This window comes from Natrix helvetica (assembly GCF_964273705.1).
Source record: "Natrix helvetica genome assembly, chromosome: 2".
NCBI classification, from domain to species: Eukaryota; Metazoa; Chordata; class Lepidosauria; order Squamata; family Natricidae; genus Natrix; species Natrix helvetica.
In genome coordinates, this window is record NC_138552.1 from 58,106,432 (window position 1) to 58,123,727 (window position 17,296).

The window sequence follows — 17,296 nt, forward strand, 5'->3', positions numbered from 1 at the left end:
CCAGCGAAAATGGGCTCCCAAGCTCCATTTACGGCCGTGATGGCCTTCTGCAACATTTTGCAGCAAAAATGGAGCTCTCCCGAGCTTCATTTTCACTGGCAGAGGCATGGTGGGCCAGTCCTTTGTTATTTCCAGGGCAGCTATGTGGGCCACATCTGAACAACCTATGGGCCAGATCCTGCAGACCTTGAGTTTGACACCCTTCCTTTAGATCAAAGACGCAAGTAGCTAACATTGTGTATTTCAGATGATCTAGCAAGCATATAAACGACAATGATAAGCATCCACTGTGTTTTTTTTACTGCAATTGGTAACAAAAATATTTTTTCTTGGTTACTGGGCTCCAAGTTTTAAACAATGATATTTTATTACTTCGGCAGATCGGCTAAAAGATTTCTATAAATCATCAATATGGCCTTGTGAAAAATGCTGATCTAGGTGTATATTTATGTTGATAGCTTGGTCATTGCAAACTCTTATATTTCTTGCAATTCAACTGCTAAATAAACATGACACGTACAGTTATGAAATTTAAATCCAACTGAGCTAAAGAAGTTTCTCTTATAGACAAAACACCATTTTTATTTTAAATAACAATGTAATTCTACCACAAACAAGTGTCTCCAAAGTGTACAATTTTATAATAGCATATTAGGTCAGTGATATTGTTTTCTCTTGCCAACTGTTCAGAACATATCATAACTACCTGCATACAGCTTTCAAATGAATCTAGTAAAGTTACTTCTATTCGGTATCATGTTATTTCTATATAAGTGTCATGAAGGGTTTCCAGTTAAATGCCACACTTGTCTTATGAGTGGAATACCAGGAATCAATCTTTTTTTAATGCAAGAAAAGTAAAAAAATATGAACATAGTTTCAACAAAGGATTTAAAATGCAGCCAATTATGCATAGAAAGATAAACAGGGCATGCCTGAAGTATACTTAATGCATACTTGACGACTCCATTAGAATATTGCACATTTCACATTAAAATATAATAATGCACACAGACCCACACAGATCACTAATGGAGCTAAATTTTCTACTTTTTGCATTATTAATGTCCATTTTAAAAGTTGCACTTTTTCTGGAATACTTTTGAACAAATATTGTCTTTACGTGGTGTATAATAATATAATGAATTTAGTGGCTTCTTGCTATAATCTACCAGCTGAATCATTATACCTCAATCTCAGAGAGAAAAAGTAACTACGTTTAATCATTAAGTTTGGGGAGAAATGCTTCATAATTATTAGGGATATTAATAATGGAAGAGACAGACATTTGTTTCTGCTCAATTATCTTGTCATTTATTTTTATTGTGACATTGGGAAGACATTTACCCAGTCTACAAAATACTTTTTGGAAATGAAATGCATTTCATTATTAATTGATTTTTTTCTCCCTCCCAAATCAGAGTTGTATGGGAGCAAGTCACCAGATTAGGACTGGGAAAATAGAATGTAAAAGTTGTCCTGAGCCCTAGTATCATAATGGCAGTCCAAAATTTAATGATTAGATATATTGATATTCTACAACAGTTTCTATCTTAAACCCCAAATCACTCCTCCAATTATTTCTTATTACTTAAGAAAAATGGATTTTAAAGTCCAAAACAATTGCAACTTTCACAAAGATTTTTTTTAAAAAATAAACACAATTTGATCTTAATAGAATAGTGAGAAAATTATATAATATTGAATTGTGTAATATGCAAAAATGCTGTATTTTTAGTATTGTTACAAATGACAATTCAAAGTCCAAATACTATAGAGCAGAACTAATTATGAAGTCATGATCTTGAACCCATATGAGCCCTTATTTAAAAATAATCAGCCTAATATTTGATATATTTTATTTTGTAATTACTGTTCTAAATGGATTTTGGTTAGTATTTTTTTCCCCTGACATCTTTCGTTGTCAGTGATGACTTTCAATTGGGAAGAATACATTGTCCTGTGTAATGTGTTCATTTATTCATAAAATGCCACTAGTAGACAAGAAGCAAGAAGAAAAACTAAAAGTCATCCTGAAGCAGCAGGAACAGATAGCAAGTTGGCTCACCCCATTATTTTGTTACCTAGAGCTATATGTCAAATTATTCCAAGAAAACCAGAATATGGCATTGAAGTGCTCTTGCAGATAAAGTGTGAGAGAGAGAGAGATCTGCTTAATAATAAATATTGAACAATGGCAGAATTCCTTTGAGTAACACACATAAGCATTCTTGCCAGTGAAATGTTATCTTTTCATAACAATGATCTGTTGGCCCAGCCAACAGTCAAGGAGCTTCTTAAAAACATTATCCTGAGCTGATACTTATTTGCCAGATAGGTTTGTATGGTTTACTTTTAGAAAAAAAAATAGCACATATCCCAAAGGTGTTAGTGTGTATTAGGAGAAGGGTTCTGTGTTTGCAGACAAAACAGCACCACTGTGAACCATAAACACAAAGCTTTTGCTGTGACCCAGCATAACAGATATAGCACCCTTGCTGAGCTTAATGGGGACACTAAAGAGACAGGTCAAAGTAGTTGTGATAATGATGACTCAAATAAGCAGGGGATCATGGTCCAAAATGAAGAACTTTCTTCGGAAAGGCACAATGGGGACTCAGGTATCACAGACCAGTCGCACAAGAAGAGCAAGGTATGCAAAAAGAGAAGTCACCTTCTGATTGGTGATTCAATCGTAAGGGATGTAAATTTAGGAAAGGATATGGAGGTTTTAAAAGAGGTCAGGTTTCTGCCAGGTTCTACTGCCAGGAGAGACAAGAGGTGTATTCTTAAGATAGTTAAGAATGCAAGTAAGGATTGTGACATTGATGCTATTCTACATCTTGGCATGAATGATCTGTCCCCAAAAGATGTACTTTCTGTGAAGAATGATTTCCAGAGGTTGGGGTATGAACTTAGTAGTATAGGTTGTAGGCTTATCTTTTCAGAGGTTTTACCAGTATAAAAAGGGACTGTAAACAGAGGGAGAATCAAGATCACGTGAAGTGTTAATACCACTTTATAATGTCTTGGTAAGGCCACACTTGGAATACTGCATCCAGGTTTAATGAAAAGAAGGACTACGGGAGACATGATAACAGTGTTCTAATATCTCAGGGGTAGCCACAAAGGAGAGGGAGTCAAACTATTCTCCAAGGCATTGAGAGTAGAACAAGAAGCAATGGGTGGAAAGCAATCAAGGAGAGAAGCAACGTAGAACTGAGGAGAAATTTCCTGACAGTTAGAACAATTAATCAGTGGAACAGCTTGCCTCCAGAAGTTGTGAATGCCCCAACACTAGAATTCTTTAAGAAGATGCTGAATAGCCATTTGTCTGAAATGGTATAGGGTTTCCTGCCTAGGCAGGGGGTTGGACTAGAAGACCTCCAAGGTCCCTTCCAACTCTACTATTGTATTGTATTACATAGACATACATATCTCTAATTGTATGCACTTTTGTAAATACATACAAATTAACTGTAAATATGAGTGGAAAAATTACAAAAGAATTCAATGTACTCATGTTTATATGTGTTCTATAAAATTATAGTTCAGTCATATTTTGCATGTTTGTCTCTGAATCTCAAAAAGGACACTGAAAGGTTAAAGCAACTCCCCTATGGAGACTGCTTTCAATATTTTGGGCTTTTCAGCTCAAAATAACACTTAGCAAGGGAGAACATAGTAAATGTATATTAAACTCTACACTTTCTGGGTGGGGGTGGGTGGAATAAGATTTTCTGTCTCAGTATCATAACCTGCTGAAACACAATGGTAGAAGATACAGGACAAATTGTAGAACACAGCAGACTTTCTTGGGATGCAATACTAATTACTATTAATTAATGCACTTAAAAACATCAACTTATCCAGGTAAGTTCTTATTGGGTTTGTGTATTTGTATAATTCATATAGTATTATTAGCCATGCATTTCAGATTGTATTGATTATTAGAAACCAGAATTGTGCAGAGACAAGAAATCCGGACTTGGAAACCTCAAGGTTTGCAAATGGCTCTTCCTTCTTCTCCCTCTCTCTTCCTGCAAAAGTAAGACAGAGACAAACAATGGAATGGAATGAGGTTATATGAGACCACAGCATTGGATCTTCTGACACACAACACCCACATGCATACCTTGGTTTATAATTTACATCAAACCAAGACCCAGCCTTATATTTGTTAGAGCCTTTGAGTGTATGGATTGCTTATGCTGCCTGAGGTCTTCTCAGCCACTTTATTTTGCAAATACATCTATCCATGTTAAACCTGTAACAGATTCTTCCCAGGACAGATTTCAAGGTAGTATACTTGAATGAATTTATTATGTTTCATATAATCTGCACAGCTGATTCTTTAGCATAATAGGAGGGTTTAGAAAGCTGTCTGTAGTAAAGTGTAACAGATTCATTTAGGTTTGAGATGACCACCACCCATTACCCTAGAAAAGGAAGGTTGGAGACTGACTGTTCATTGTCCAGGACCATTCAGTCCAGTTATATGTTTTTGAGGAGAGGGTATGCTACAGTCTCCTGTGGTGCTAATGGGACCGCCACCTCACTCAAAGAACCAACACATCAGCACAATAGCATGTCATATTTATTTTATTTTATTTATTTATTTAGTTTGTCACTCATGTACAAGATAGCAGGAATAAAAATAAACATGAATAAGAACAAATAAACAGCTGGACAGGGATGGTAGGCATGCTGGTACACTTATGCATGCCCCTACTGACCTCTTAGGAATGGGGTGAGGTGAACAGTAGATGGTTTAAGGTTAAAGTTATGGGGGTTTGAGGATGTAACAACAGAGTCAGGTAGCGCATTCCAGGCATTGACCACTCTGTTGCTGAGGTCGTATTTTCTGCAATAGAGTTTAGAGTGGTTTACCTTGAGTTTGTATCTATTGTGTGCTCGTGCATTTTTGTGGTTGAAGCTGAAATAGTCTCTGACAGGTAGGACATTGTAGCAGATAATTTTTGTACTATGCTTAGGTCAGACCATAGGTGGCATAGTTCTAGGTTATCCAAGCCCCAAATTTCAAGCCTGGTGGCATAAGGTATTCTGTTGCGAGCAGAGGAATGGAGTACTTTTCCATGATTTTGCATGTGACATAACATAGTGAGATTGGTCTGTAATTTTGAACTAGGCCGGGTCCCCTTTTTTGAAGATAGGGATGACCGTGGCTAAAGACCATAGGTTGGATATGGAGCTGGTTCTGAAAGATATCTCACATATTATACTAAGGGTTTCTGCTATTTTATGAGCTGTTTTAAACATCTAGGACAGACAAGTCACTGAACTAACAGACTGGAAAACCCTCTCCATTTCCTTGAAAGCCACAGGATCAGGTTTTCCAAAACTCAGAGTCGTGTCCTGTGCACTTCAGAATTATTCAGCTGGAGTCCAACTCTGAGCAATTCTAAGTGATTTTAGCTACCCAATAGTAAGAATGTTCCTTACACTGGAAATGGCCCTGTGACTGATCTCTCCCCAGAAGGGATCAGGTCACATAAGTAGGGTTGTCATGAAGTCACCAGGAGATTCTGTAAAATGAAAAAAATTAGAAAGGTTTCTACCCTGATTGCCCTTATTGTAGTTTCTAAAACAGATTCTTACTCAGGTTGAATTCAATTTACTGTTTAGCCTTTTCTAAGAGTGCTCTAGGCATCTTTTCCTGTTGTTCATTTCTCAGAAGATTCTTAACTCAGGAGGGCACAATCAAGAAGAGAACCTCTTTCTCTCCTGGCCCTCCCAGATTTTTGGTAGTGCAAACAAGGTTGACTGCTTCATACATACTGTATATCAGAGATGAGGATATATTTATTACAAGCCAACCTAGCAAACAACAGCAACAATCAAAGTTTACAACCACCAAGAATCACATAACTTAGCCCCTGCAGGGAACTCCTGCAGATAGTTAGCCCCTGCAGTTTGGACAATATATCATTGTTAAATAATGAACCCAATTTATCCAATAGTAAGCTGGTGTCAAGATGTTCCTTTACCTGATATACCAGCCTGCCGCCTGCATTCCCACCCAGCACCCCCATCTCTGCCAGCTTTTATTCTCCTTCCCTGGCCAAGGCATCTATTTATCCAACCCAATTCCTGGCTAACAGAAATTAGTGGTTCACTGAGAAGGCTTTGACATCCTTTCACCTGCAGATGATACCATCTGCATAACTTGTAGGGAGATTTTGAAAGTTCCTTGTTGAACAAAGCCTCTGTCCTTGTAGCATTGGTCAAATGGAGGATGTTATTTATTATGTCCGCCTCATTTACAATGAGATCAGCACCAAATTATTAATGGCAGATAAACTCAAAGGTTCTGACCTTGAAAAATTGAATTATAGCCTTGCAGATGTGTTTTTAATTATCAGCAACCAAGTTGCTCCTTTTGCTCTGCTGTCATTTAAAGTTAGGGCAAAAATACTTAAGTTCTTATTTGTAGCTTTGGCTTTCTTTTGTTGAAACCTTTTTATATATGCTTCTATTATTATATTTCATAACCACATTGATATATTGTTACTTTATTATACTTTATATTATATTTTATGGCATGGGTTATATTATATGTGTTTATATTATATAGCATAACAACTCTACTTCAGGCCCAACTGTCTATAGCAGGGCTGTCAAATTCCCGGCCCGTGGGTCAGATGCGTCATGCACTGGCCACACCCATGCCCGGTTTAGCAAAGGGGGGGTCCTGATACATCACATGTTGCCGCCATGACAATATGAATTTGACCCTCCTGGTATATAGTATTGAACAGGTATGGAAGACAGTTGCTATAACAATTCACTTGTATTCCTCATTCCCCCCCCCCCATCTAATAATAGAGGAACAGATGAAACTGCCTGGAAGGATAAGATACTCAGCTCCACACCCAAGAGAGGGAACCTTGGGTTCTATATTAGGTACCAGCTATCTTTCGGGAAAAGAGCCAGCTTGATGTGTGCTTCAGCCACTAGGCTAGAAACCAGGAGACAATGAGTTCTAGTCCTGCTTGAAACACAAGGCCAGACACACTCTCTTACCCCTGGGAAGCAGGCAATGGAAAAACCCTTTCTGAAATCTTGCCAAAAATAAAGCAAACAAGCAAATCCAGGAGTTAATATTGATTCAAAGGCAGGTAGGTAGGAAATTGTTAACGTTCAGAAGGGCCATGTAGGTCACTGAGTCCATTCTGGCTCAGCACAAGAGCCCATTTTATTTTCCAACCTTTTTTTTTGCAATCTAATCTTATTCTTGAATATCTGAAAAAGCATTTTGTGTTGATTTTATTCCTTTTGAATTTTACATGGTTAGTGCTGATTATCATATTCACCTTCATCTGTTTTGTTTAAATAAAATTGACATAAAATGGAGATAAATCTGAACTTTCTAGGTTTCTGTAGGAATAAGAGGGAAGGTTACGTAAAGACATGCGCAGCAAACTGCCATGACCTCAGTGGCTGTCTACCTTTTAACCTATCAGCTCACCTAGCAGAGACAGACCATACCAGGGACTTATGTGAGATTCTACTCTTGCTGGGATGGTGTTAGAGATTGACAAGTAGAATGTACCAATAAGATGCTGTTGCTACCCCTGCTTTTGCTTTGCTTGTTAAAACTGTATAAAAGCCAAATAAACTCTGCGTAAGGCAGACAGACATTTTGGACACCACCTGCTGTGATGGATTTCTAAGACCTACATCTGGTGCCGAAACCCGGGACCAGGACACCCTATGGGGGAGCAACCGCCAACATATTACCTCCCTTCTGGAACAGACCCCAAGGTGCACCAATTGTCCTACGGGACTCCTCAGAGGTAGGTATCAGTTGCAGGCTGTCTCTACACCAGCAACAACACGTGACAGAACTTAGATTCTTGTTACAGAAGTCAGGTGTTATAGCACCTGAGGCATGCATACAGAAGCTAGTGGAAGAGATAGAGACACATTGTCTTTGGTATCCCGAATGAGGAACGCTTCATTTGTGTAACTGGGAAAAAATAGGGCAAACTTTGCATCTTTTTTTTAAAAAGAATTTTTTTAAAAATTTTGGTTAAACAGACAAACACAACACAGAAAAAAATCAACTTTCGTTACATATCGTAGAAGTGTGTCGATTGGTTATAAATAACTTTCATGCATCTCTTTCACAGTCATTACTTATAGTTCATATCACATTGTATATTGTATATTTTAAGTCAATTTTTAATATATCTTACTATCAACATCCCACAATTCTCATTTGACTATAATTGTTTTAACGTCCTTTTGAATGAAATAATCCAAAATTAAAAGCACAACCACATAATGACATTTCATTATTATCAACTTTTATATATCAGCCTGTATCCTTCCAGTGATAATACAGTCTTATTTCTTTTGTCATTTGTGGAATTGATCTTTTATTTATTTCCTTAATAAAAATTTTGTGGACTTCTCTCCACAGCTTGTTGCTTGTAGCATCACTTAAGTAATCTCGATGTCCTCTATCTGCTATTTTAATCAGTTTATCTTTGGTTGTCAATTGTGCTTTTGAGAAGTTTTCTCTCCTTAAATCCATTGTTTTTCCTCGTTTTTCTTCTATGACTTGAAATCCGGGGTAGAGTTCCTGTCGATTAAATTCCCTTTTCCATACTCCGCTTTTCCCACTTTCAACCATGTTCACTCCACTGGTAAAGTAATCAGTTGTCTTGTCCTTATAATCATTTTCCTCTTCAATTTTTGGGACTCTGACTCCATCATTTTTTGCTGTTAAAAACTCTATTTTTCCCTCTTCTTCTCAATTCTCTCTGTTATTTCTAATAAATTTTGAATTCCGGCCAAGATGTTTTGCAAAGTTATTGTTTCTTTTGAATAATATGCCATTTTGGAAAGATGGTAGATACTGCCACTCTGGCTTTCAAGGCTTTTTATATTAAATTAGCTTAAATGCAAGTTCATTTATTATCTTGAAAAAGAAGGTTTGGTTTCTTTTTCTCTCCCACTGCCAGTAAGACTCTCAAAGTGCACCTGTAAAAACAATTTGTGCCCTTGCTTTTTATCACTTTCTATAAACAAGTTGCCGAGCCTCGAGATACAAAGTCAGTGAGATCAAAAGGAAAAGGGAGAGTGCATTGTTTCAAAAACTCAAGCCTCCAGCCTCCAAGTGGCAGTATTGCTTCCCACTCTCTAATGTTATTTCAAACTTAAAAGAAACAGAGTCCTTAAATGGAATTATAGCAAGTAATAAAAGTCCTTGTTGAAATAAAGAAGAAGACTTTAATCCATAGATTAAAAAATAAAAAAAATAAAAAATGGAAGAAGAAAAACTGATCAATTCTCTTTAAAAAAAAGTTGCAAGCAAAATCTGTTATTTGTTATTCTGACTAATATCTACATAAGTATTTTTCCAACACTGGAAAAGGAATCAAATCAGAGATGGGTTGCTCCCGGTTTGGCCCAGATCAGGCATACGCAGAAGCGTTGCGCATGCCCGAACCGATAGTAAAAAAAATGGCAACCCACCACTGAATCAAATATATACATTTAGTACATACAATGTATGAAAAATATTTCAAAATTATAGTTGATTATAAATTATCACTATATGATTAAGAAAAGTATATAAAGAAGAATCAATATAAGTATCTTTTCATATCATAGGAAGTAAATAGTTCCATTCGCCATTGATAAGAAACCATCTCAAATAATATGTCTAAGTTCCGGATATCACAATCTAAAAAGTGATGCTTAAATATGGAATCTTTGAATACTTAAATTAACCACATGGATATCACATTAAATGGCAATATTGCATAATCTTTGTTTTAAGCATGCGAATGTATATCAATTTTTAAAAACTTTTTATTTATTATTAGATTGCTATGCCACACATCTTGCCAAGGTGACTCACTTGTAGGGTAGTAGGGTAGTTAGGGAATAAAAATATATTCATAACCTAATAAATAAATTATCAATATTGAACAACAAGCTGCTGATTTTGGAAAGATTCAATAAACATTTTTCTAAGTTTAGAAACTGTTACATTTATTTTAAAGCTTACACTCCAACTTTAATTTTTCCTCCCATTCCCAATGGAAGCTTTGCCACTGGTTTTCAAAACTAGAATCATACTGTATATACATTTGGCTGCTAAAAATGGCCATCCAAACTTCTGTTGCCCACAGCTGCCTTATACCACAGATACAGTATTGAAAAGATAGATATCTTAGCAACCACCCGAATGCATACTATCAAATTACACTCTATGTTCCTTTCAAATAAAGGCCAATACACTTAAAGTTACTTTGGGGAAATAATTTGGACTAAGCTCATCATATAATAGACATAATTTTAATCTGTTTACCCATGAAGAATTTAATTACGAGAAACTTACATTTAAAAAATCAGGTTTTTGAGTAAACTGAACCTCTTAGTATTACTTTGATCAATTTAGCTCTGAGGAAGCTGCTTTTAAAACTTTTGCAAAAAATAAAATAAAATAAAATAAGTTTAATTTACCTCAGAATGCTTTGTGGCAGTTTATTCAATTTAAACAGTTGTTATTTGGTTTATTTGGTCCAGATGCAGTTGCTGCCTCTAAAATTCTACAGTGGTTAGATGTTGGATGAATTAGATGTGCCTCTTAAAGTAGTAATCCTTCTTTATCCTTCAGATAGTTTGTGCTGACATCAACAGAAATATTAACATGACCCTACACCAATTACTCTGTTAAGGATGCATTTTTTTCTCAAATTAAATCTTTCTTACCAGGGTATGGATTTCTTCTTTCTGGATATCTTATTAAGATTTGAGTCTAGCTTATAAAAGCATTGAAGAATGTGAATTTTTCAGATCTGAGGCTTGCCTAAAGGAAGGAATGAAAACTCTCGTGCTGATTGGAAGCAATGCATTGTCACCATATGTTGTTTGCCAACATTTGAATTAGAGGTTTTATTTTTAACAAATATAAAGGGTAAAGTGACTTTCGAGTTTTTGAAGTTGTTCTGTTTATATTATAATTTTCAGGCCTATTTTCCTCTTTTTGTCCTCCTCCTCATTAGCTCTTAAAATTAGAATATTTAGGAGGTGGTGCTCATCTCCGTTTCAAAGCTGAAGAGCCAGCGCTGTCCAAAGATGTCTCCATGGTCACGTGGCTAGCATGACTAAATGCCAAAGACACACAAAACGCTGTTACCTTCCCACCAAAGGTAGTTCCTATTTTTTCTACTTGCATTTTTACATGCTTTTGAACTGCTGGGTAGACTGGGGAAGTAATGAGAGCTCACTCTGTTACGTGGTGCTAGGGACCTGAACTGCCGAACTGCCGTCCTTTCTGATTGACAAGCTCAGCATCTTAGCCACTGAACCACCGTGTCCCTTTAGACATAGAACATAGAAACTGTTACATTTCATCACATGAACTCAATTACATATTTGAGAAATTATCAGGTCCATTCCCAGATCTGAATCTTGCCTAAAAGGAATCCAGATAACACACTTCTTCCTGTGCAACCATGTCCTTCCAAAACAGACTCAAATAGGACTGGACAAAAAATGTCTAGAGAACAGTTGGAAACCACTCCTTTTCTCAAAGAAGAATTCACCCATTCGAAGTCCCAACCACACATCTCTTCCCAGGATGGATCAAAAGGGGCATGGATCTAAAACAGGTGACTGCAAGAACCTTGTCCACTCCTAATTCTGCCCCAAGTGTATCAATCTGCCTCCAGATAGCCAAGCCAAAGTGTGCCTCATTTACTGTATAACCTGTTCACTAATCGGTTCTTACATGCTTTCAGTTGGCAATAGATGGACCACACTAATAAATGACTATTTTTTTAAAAAAAAATCTCTATTATTTCATGGCTATATCTGTTTTTAACATTTCCAAGTGCTTGGAATACTGAGAGACTTAAAAAAAAATCTCTAGTCAGTCTATTGCCATATTGCTTTCATTTGTACATTATTCATATAAAGCAAAAGCTTTTAAATGTGTTTGACAAGACAACTTCTTAAGCAAAGTCATTAAGATAACAGACCTCTGCAGGAAAGGAAGTTACTCAGATTATATACCGAACCTCTTGTGCACATATCCTGCAAGGCTTCTATTCCTCCTTCCCTCCCATTCTATTTTTGGTCTCTCAAATTGCTGGCAGAAGAAGAAAAAGTAACAAATCACCACTTTGCCGCAAGTAATGTATGTTTCTGTCAGTGCACAAAAGCAAAACCCTTTTGCTTGCAGTTATAAAACACTGAAAATGGGAATAAAGCCCAAGGAAAGATTTTTTGCATTTTACACTCAGAGTTAATTTTAGAGGCCCTAGTGAAGGAAGGAAGGAAGGAAAGAAGGAAGGAAGGAAGGAAGGCAGGCAGGCAGGCAGGCAGGCAGGCAGGCAGGCAGGCAGGCAGGCAGCAGGCAGGCAGGCAGGCAGGCAGGCTGGCTCTAAAAATGTGCACAAGATCCAATGGCTTGTGATTGTCAGGTTTCAGCAACTAACAGTTGTTGCTGGAGTGGGGCCCAAGCAAGGTCATCCAGCCATTCCACACCCACCAAGCCACACCCACAGAACTGGTAGTAAAAAAAATTGAATTATACCACTGGTGTACACCCACCTACCTGGAAATAAATATACTACATCTGCATTATGTATTTACATATTTACAGTCCAAGACATTTTCTGTCAACCAATGACAAGATATTTTGGTTTTAGTGATGGGGAGGTCTTTTCAAATGGACCACAAATGCCTTCCCCATCAGGATATAGACCACTTTCAAGGCTTCAAAGAGTTATGTCTTCTCCTTCTTTGCCAGTGTCCATTCTCTACTGCACTAAGCTAATTATAAGGGAACATCATTATCAAATATCAGTATTGGGTTCTTGCTGTTCTCTGAGCTTGGTTTTATTCTTGAAGACATTTCATTACCAGACTGGATAACATCTTCAGTGCTCTGACATGTCAAAATGAGTTTTGTTGGGGATATGTATATAGCAAATTATCCTTGCATTATGTGGTTTTGGTCTGCAAGTGTTGGTTGGAGTATCTATAGTCATTTGCTTTACCAGTTGCATCCAATCTGATATAAACAAATGTATAAACAAATGAGGGAACATCCATGTGACCATCCACCTCAAATAGCAGAGATAGTGAAATAATGGCAAGAAATAATATTCCCATGTGTATAACCCAAAATATGAAATAATAACAATAACTGACTGACTGATGAACCACAATGATAAAATAGATTCCTTGGGTGCAATCCCAAAATAACTGGAACACTACCTGAACACCATTGACAATGACAAATTCTCCAACAGTTAATTGCAAAAGGCAGCTTTACTCGGAACAGCTTACATCCTGTGACAATACCCCTAACACCGTAAAACATCCACATCTGCCTATGCCAGGTCCTCAGGAAGGACTCAATAGACAGATAAAATTACCAATTCCAGTCTGACTGATTGTGTGAAGAACCATTATAATAATGGTAAGGCGAAGTATTACATGGCCAGTACATTAAAAAATAGCAGGCAAAACAACTAACAAGACCTGGCAATACCCAAGAGCTTGGTAAGACAACTTGTCATATACGAACAGCCAGCACACCTCACTTTCTCCATGTCAGAGGACAGAAGGTATTATCTAGACTATAATGAAATGTCTGCAAGAAGAAGGCCAATCTCAGAGAAGATTAGAAGCCCAACAATGGCTTGATACCGATGTGCCATTATACTTAGCTTAGTATGCAACATGTTGTTCATGTTGTAAAATTGTATCATTGTAGATAGAAGTCATGCAGCTTGGGTTCTTGTACCTTCACTTATTGTTTTGGTCGTGTTATGAGACATTTTCAGCAACACTTGATTAAAACTGCCAATTTGTGGGTATAAAAGGGAATCTCTCGATACCACCAGGACTAATTATGTTGTCCTTGCCAGAGGGATAGTTGAATAATTGCATGCGATTACTGCACAGCTATAGTGCTTTTCATAGCAGTGGCAATGCAAAGAAGATTGATTCCCTTTAATTACTCATTCAAAAATACTCCCTTGAATCATTTCCCAAATGCAAAAGAACATGTTCGTACATCTTTCTTCCAAAAGGCACACCTGGATGCAATGTGTTCCCTGATGAGATAGCATTGTGGTCTCCTTGTGTCTAGCCTAGATAGGAAGATCTGTACTGTAATTGATTCTGGACCTTTTATTATTTAAGCAAAGTTTTAAGCTTTCCATATAATCTCCACAAACGCTCTTAAAAGTTTATAAGAGAAAGCTCTTGTTTTAAATGACTAAATTTGAAACAGCACTTCACTAAAATGGTCACTCTTTGATCTGATTTTTATGCCTGTATCTATCACTTTGTAAAAATATTAAATTAATTTTACATGCTTTTGTGACATAAACTTAGAATGTTGTCCAGATTTTTAGTCTAGCTTACCTGAATTTACATGTAATACAAATTTCTGAGTATATGAAAAGTGCCTCAATTCCTATTTTATCCAAATATGATTATGGGTAGGACCATCCTGTAATTCAACTGTGATCAACCTATGCTAGATCCAAAACCACATAAATACGTTTTTCATATCTTAGCCCCTTCCACACTGTTTTGGATATCTATAGACGGAGACCAAAAGCACCCAGTGACAGTTTAATAAAAACTAGTGGGGAAAAAACTCTTGTGGGGCAGAACTAGCCAAAATGAGACTAAATTGAAAAACAAGATGGAGGTACCATATTTCTTGATAGTCCACTGATATTTGTATAAGTACAGCAAAACTGGGAAGAAGAATATCTATATTTATATTTATTGACTTACAATGGGTTAAAAAAAATCCCTCAGTACTATCTTGCTTTGTTCTGTCTTTTTAGGAACTCATGATGCAAAAATAATTATCAAGATTGTAGGCTGCTGGCAAGAAGAAACAAGAAGTGGATAATCTTGGAATCATGAAATGAAGATTGAATGAAGGGACTAGAACAGAAGCACTGTGAAGAGAAAGGGAAAAAGGAGACTAATGAAAGCAGAACTGGATCAAGATTTTTTAGAAGTTTAAAAAAAGAGGGCCAGGAAAAAGTGGGAAGAAGGACAGAGGAGGATGGACACACACACACACACACACACACACACACCACATACTTATTTATTCATTTTCTTGCAGGTCATTCTATTTACAGTGCACAATGTGTTTTTAAGTATCAAAGCAATTATAGAAAAAAACTGAAATGATAAACTGACAAACCTATGTAAATCTTTACAATTTTGCAACAGTGTTGAACATTGTCAATGTGCTAAAATATTTAGGTGCATCAGGCTTCATTGTATGATGTTAAAAAAGAAAAAAAAATGACTCCTAGAGACTTTATGAACATTTGTATGTAGTTTTCTTGAAAACATGAAGAAATTATTTGCTATTCTTTCTTAGCTTTACAAGATCAGTCAAGATTAGCTAGGTCCAGCCACTTAGCTGAATGTAATGTGCAATATTACCATATAAATATCTGTATGTGAAATCTAGTATCTGTCCTGATGTAGTTGCAGCTAGATCCATATCATGATATTCCAAATTAGTCCATTTATGGAACCACCAATGCATGTAACAACAAAATTATTTTTTTGTATTGCCTTTACAAACTTTTACAATGGCCAACCATATCTTTATTTATTGACATTTTTGTTGCCATTCCAGCTGGGATGCTCAATTCTTTGTCTCTGCCTCTCTTGTGTCTCTCAGGGCTCAGATTGCTGTTGCCTAAATAAACATAACCAATCCCCTACCCTTAATCCATATTTTTTTCTGTACACAGACTATTTCAGCCTTCTCTTTCTATGACCTTATATATTGGAACCATTACCCCCACCCTTCTTCTTTGTTTCTTCATATCATTAACCCCATTCTGGTTTCTGTTGTTATTCAGTTTGTAACCCTATTGAAATATGTTGTGATTGGGCCTTCTTCCTGATGTTCTTGAAGTTGCCTTGATATTCAAGTAGCAGTTATCCCTGCTGACCATTTGCATTTAAAAATAGGCATTGAAAGAGCACAGTAGTCTTTTAAACTAAGTGACAATGCAGTCTACCAAAAATTCTTTCAAAGAAAATCAATGGAAACAAATAGAAAATGTGTAATGATGGCATTTTGCAGGTCTTTTATTTCAGTGGAGTTCAGGAGCCTTTATAATATAGATAGTCAATAGGGATGCATAAGAAATTATCTTAAACTGCCTCATTCTAAGCATTTCTTTACTTACAATTACTGTTGCAGGTCTCTAAATACTAAAGTAAAACAGACTGTCATTATTTTAAAAAAGAAAAGAGTAAGACTTATAACAGGGGAGACCATGTTATTGGAAATGAATGCTTGACAAAACCCATATGATACCAGAAATAAAATAATGTATTTCTTCACATAGATAGTTTGCCAAATCATCTCTGTAGGGAACATATTTACTAGAAGACAGTTCACTAAGGAAAGGCAGAAGTAAATGTAAAAGTACACATATATTTTGCTGACTTTCAGGAAACTGATCCACCTATTTTCTACAATAGGCAACTGTTTTCCTCTAAGTTCTTTAATAACCTCTACATGCATACTGAAAGAAAGAAAGAAAGAAAGAAAGAAAGAAAGAAAGAAAGAAAGAGAGAGAGAGAGAAAGAGAGAGAGAATCAAATGAAGAATGAAAATTGAAATTGAAAAGGAGGGTCCATTGGAAAAACTCTTTGGTCAAAATTGAATAAAACCTTGGCACCTTTTCTTTTCCAAGAGAATGCTTTAAAAAACCCTTCACAATGGACTGCAGTTCATGACTGTAACTTTTTAAACATTTATAGGAGGTCTTGGTTCCAGAAAACAATTCTATAATCGTAGGGATGGATGACAGGAATAAGGGAGTGCTGATTCTAGCATCAATCATGTCTATTCTTTGCGAATATATGAAAGTAAATGTATTAAATATGCAGCATAAAAAGCTTACTCTAACCTTGGTTGTCAATGACTTCTTTGTTGATATAACTAAATATAAGGATGCATAAGTAGAAATGATTGAACATGGATGCTCAACATCACTGTATCTCTCATTGAAATCACTTTTTTTTTGAGAAATTGCACTTTTTATATTTTCTTTCATAGATTTTATTTTATTCTTATTTTTATTGAAAATAAGAGTCTACATTTAGGCAAGAAAAACAAATGCACAGGTACAGTATATGTGGTACCTTGCTCAATAGTGGTGACTGTGAGAGGGATCTTGGAGTCCTAGTGGACAACCATTTAAATATGAGCCAGCAGTGTGCTGCAGCTGACAAAAAAGCC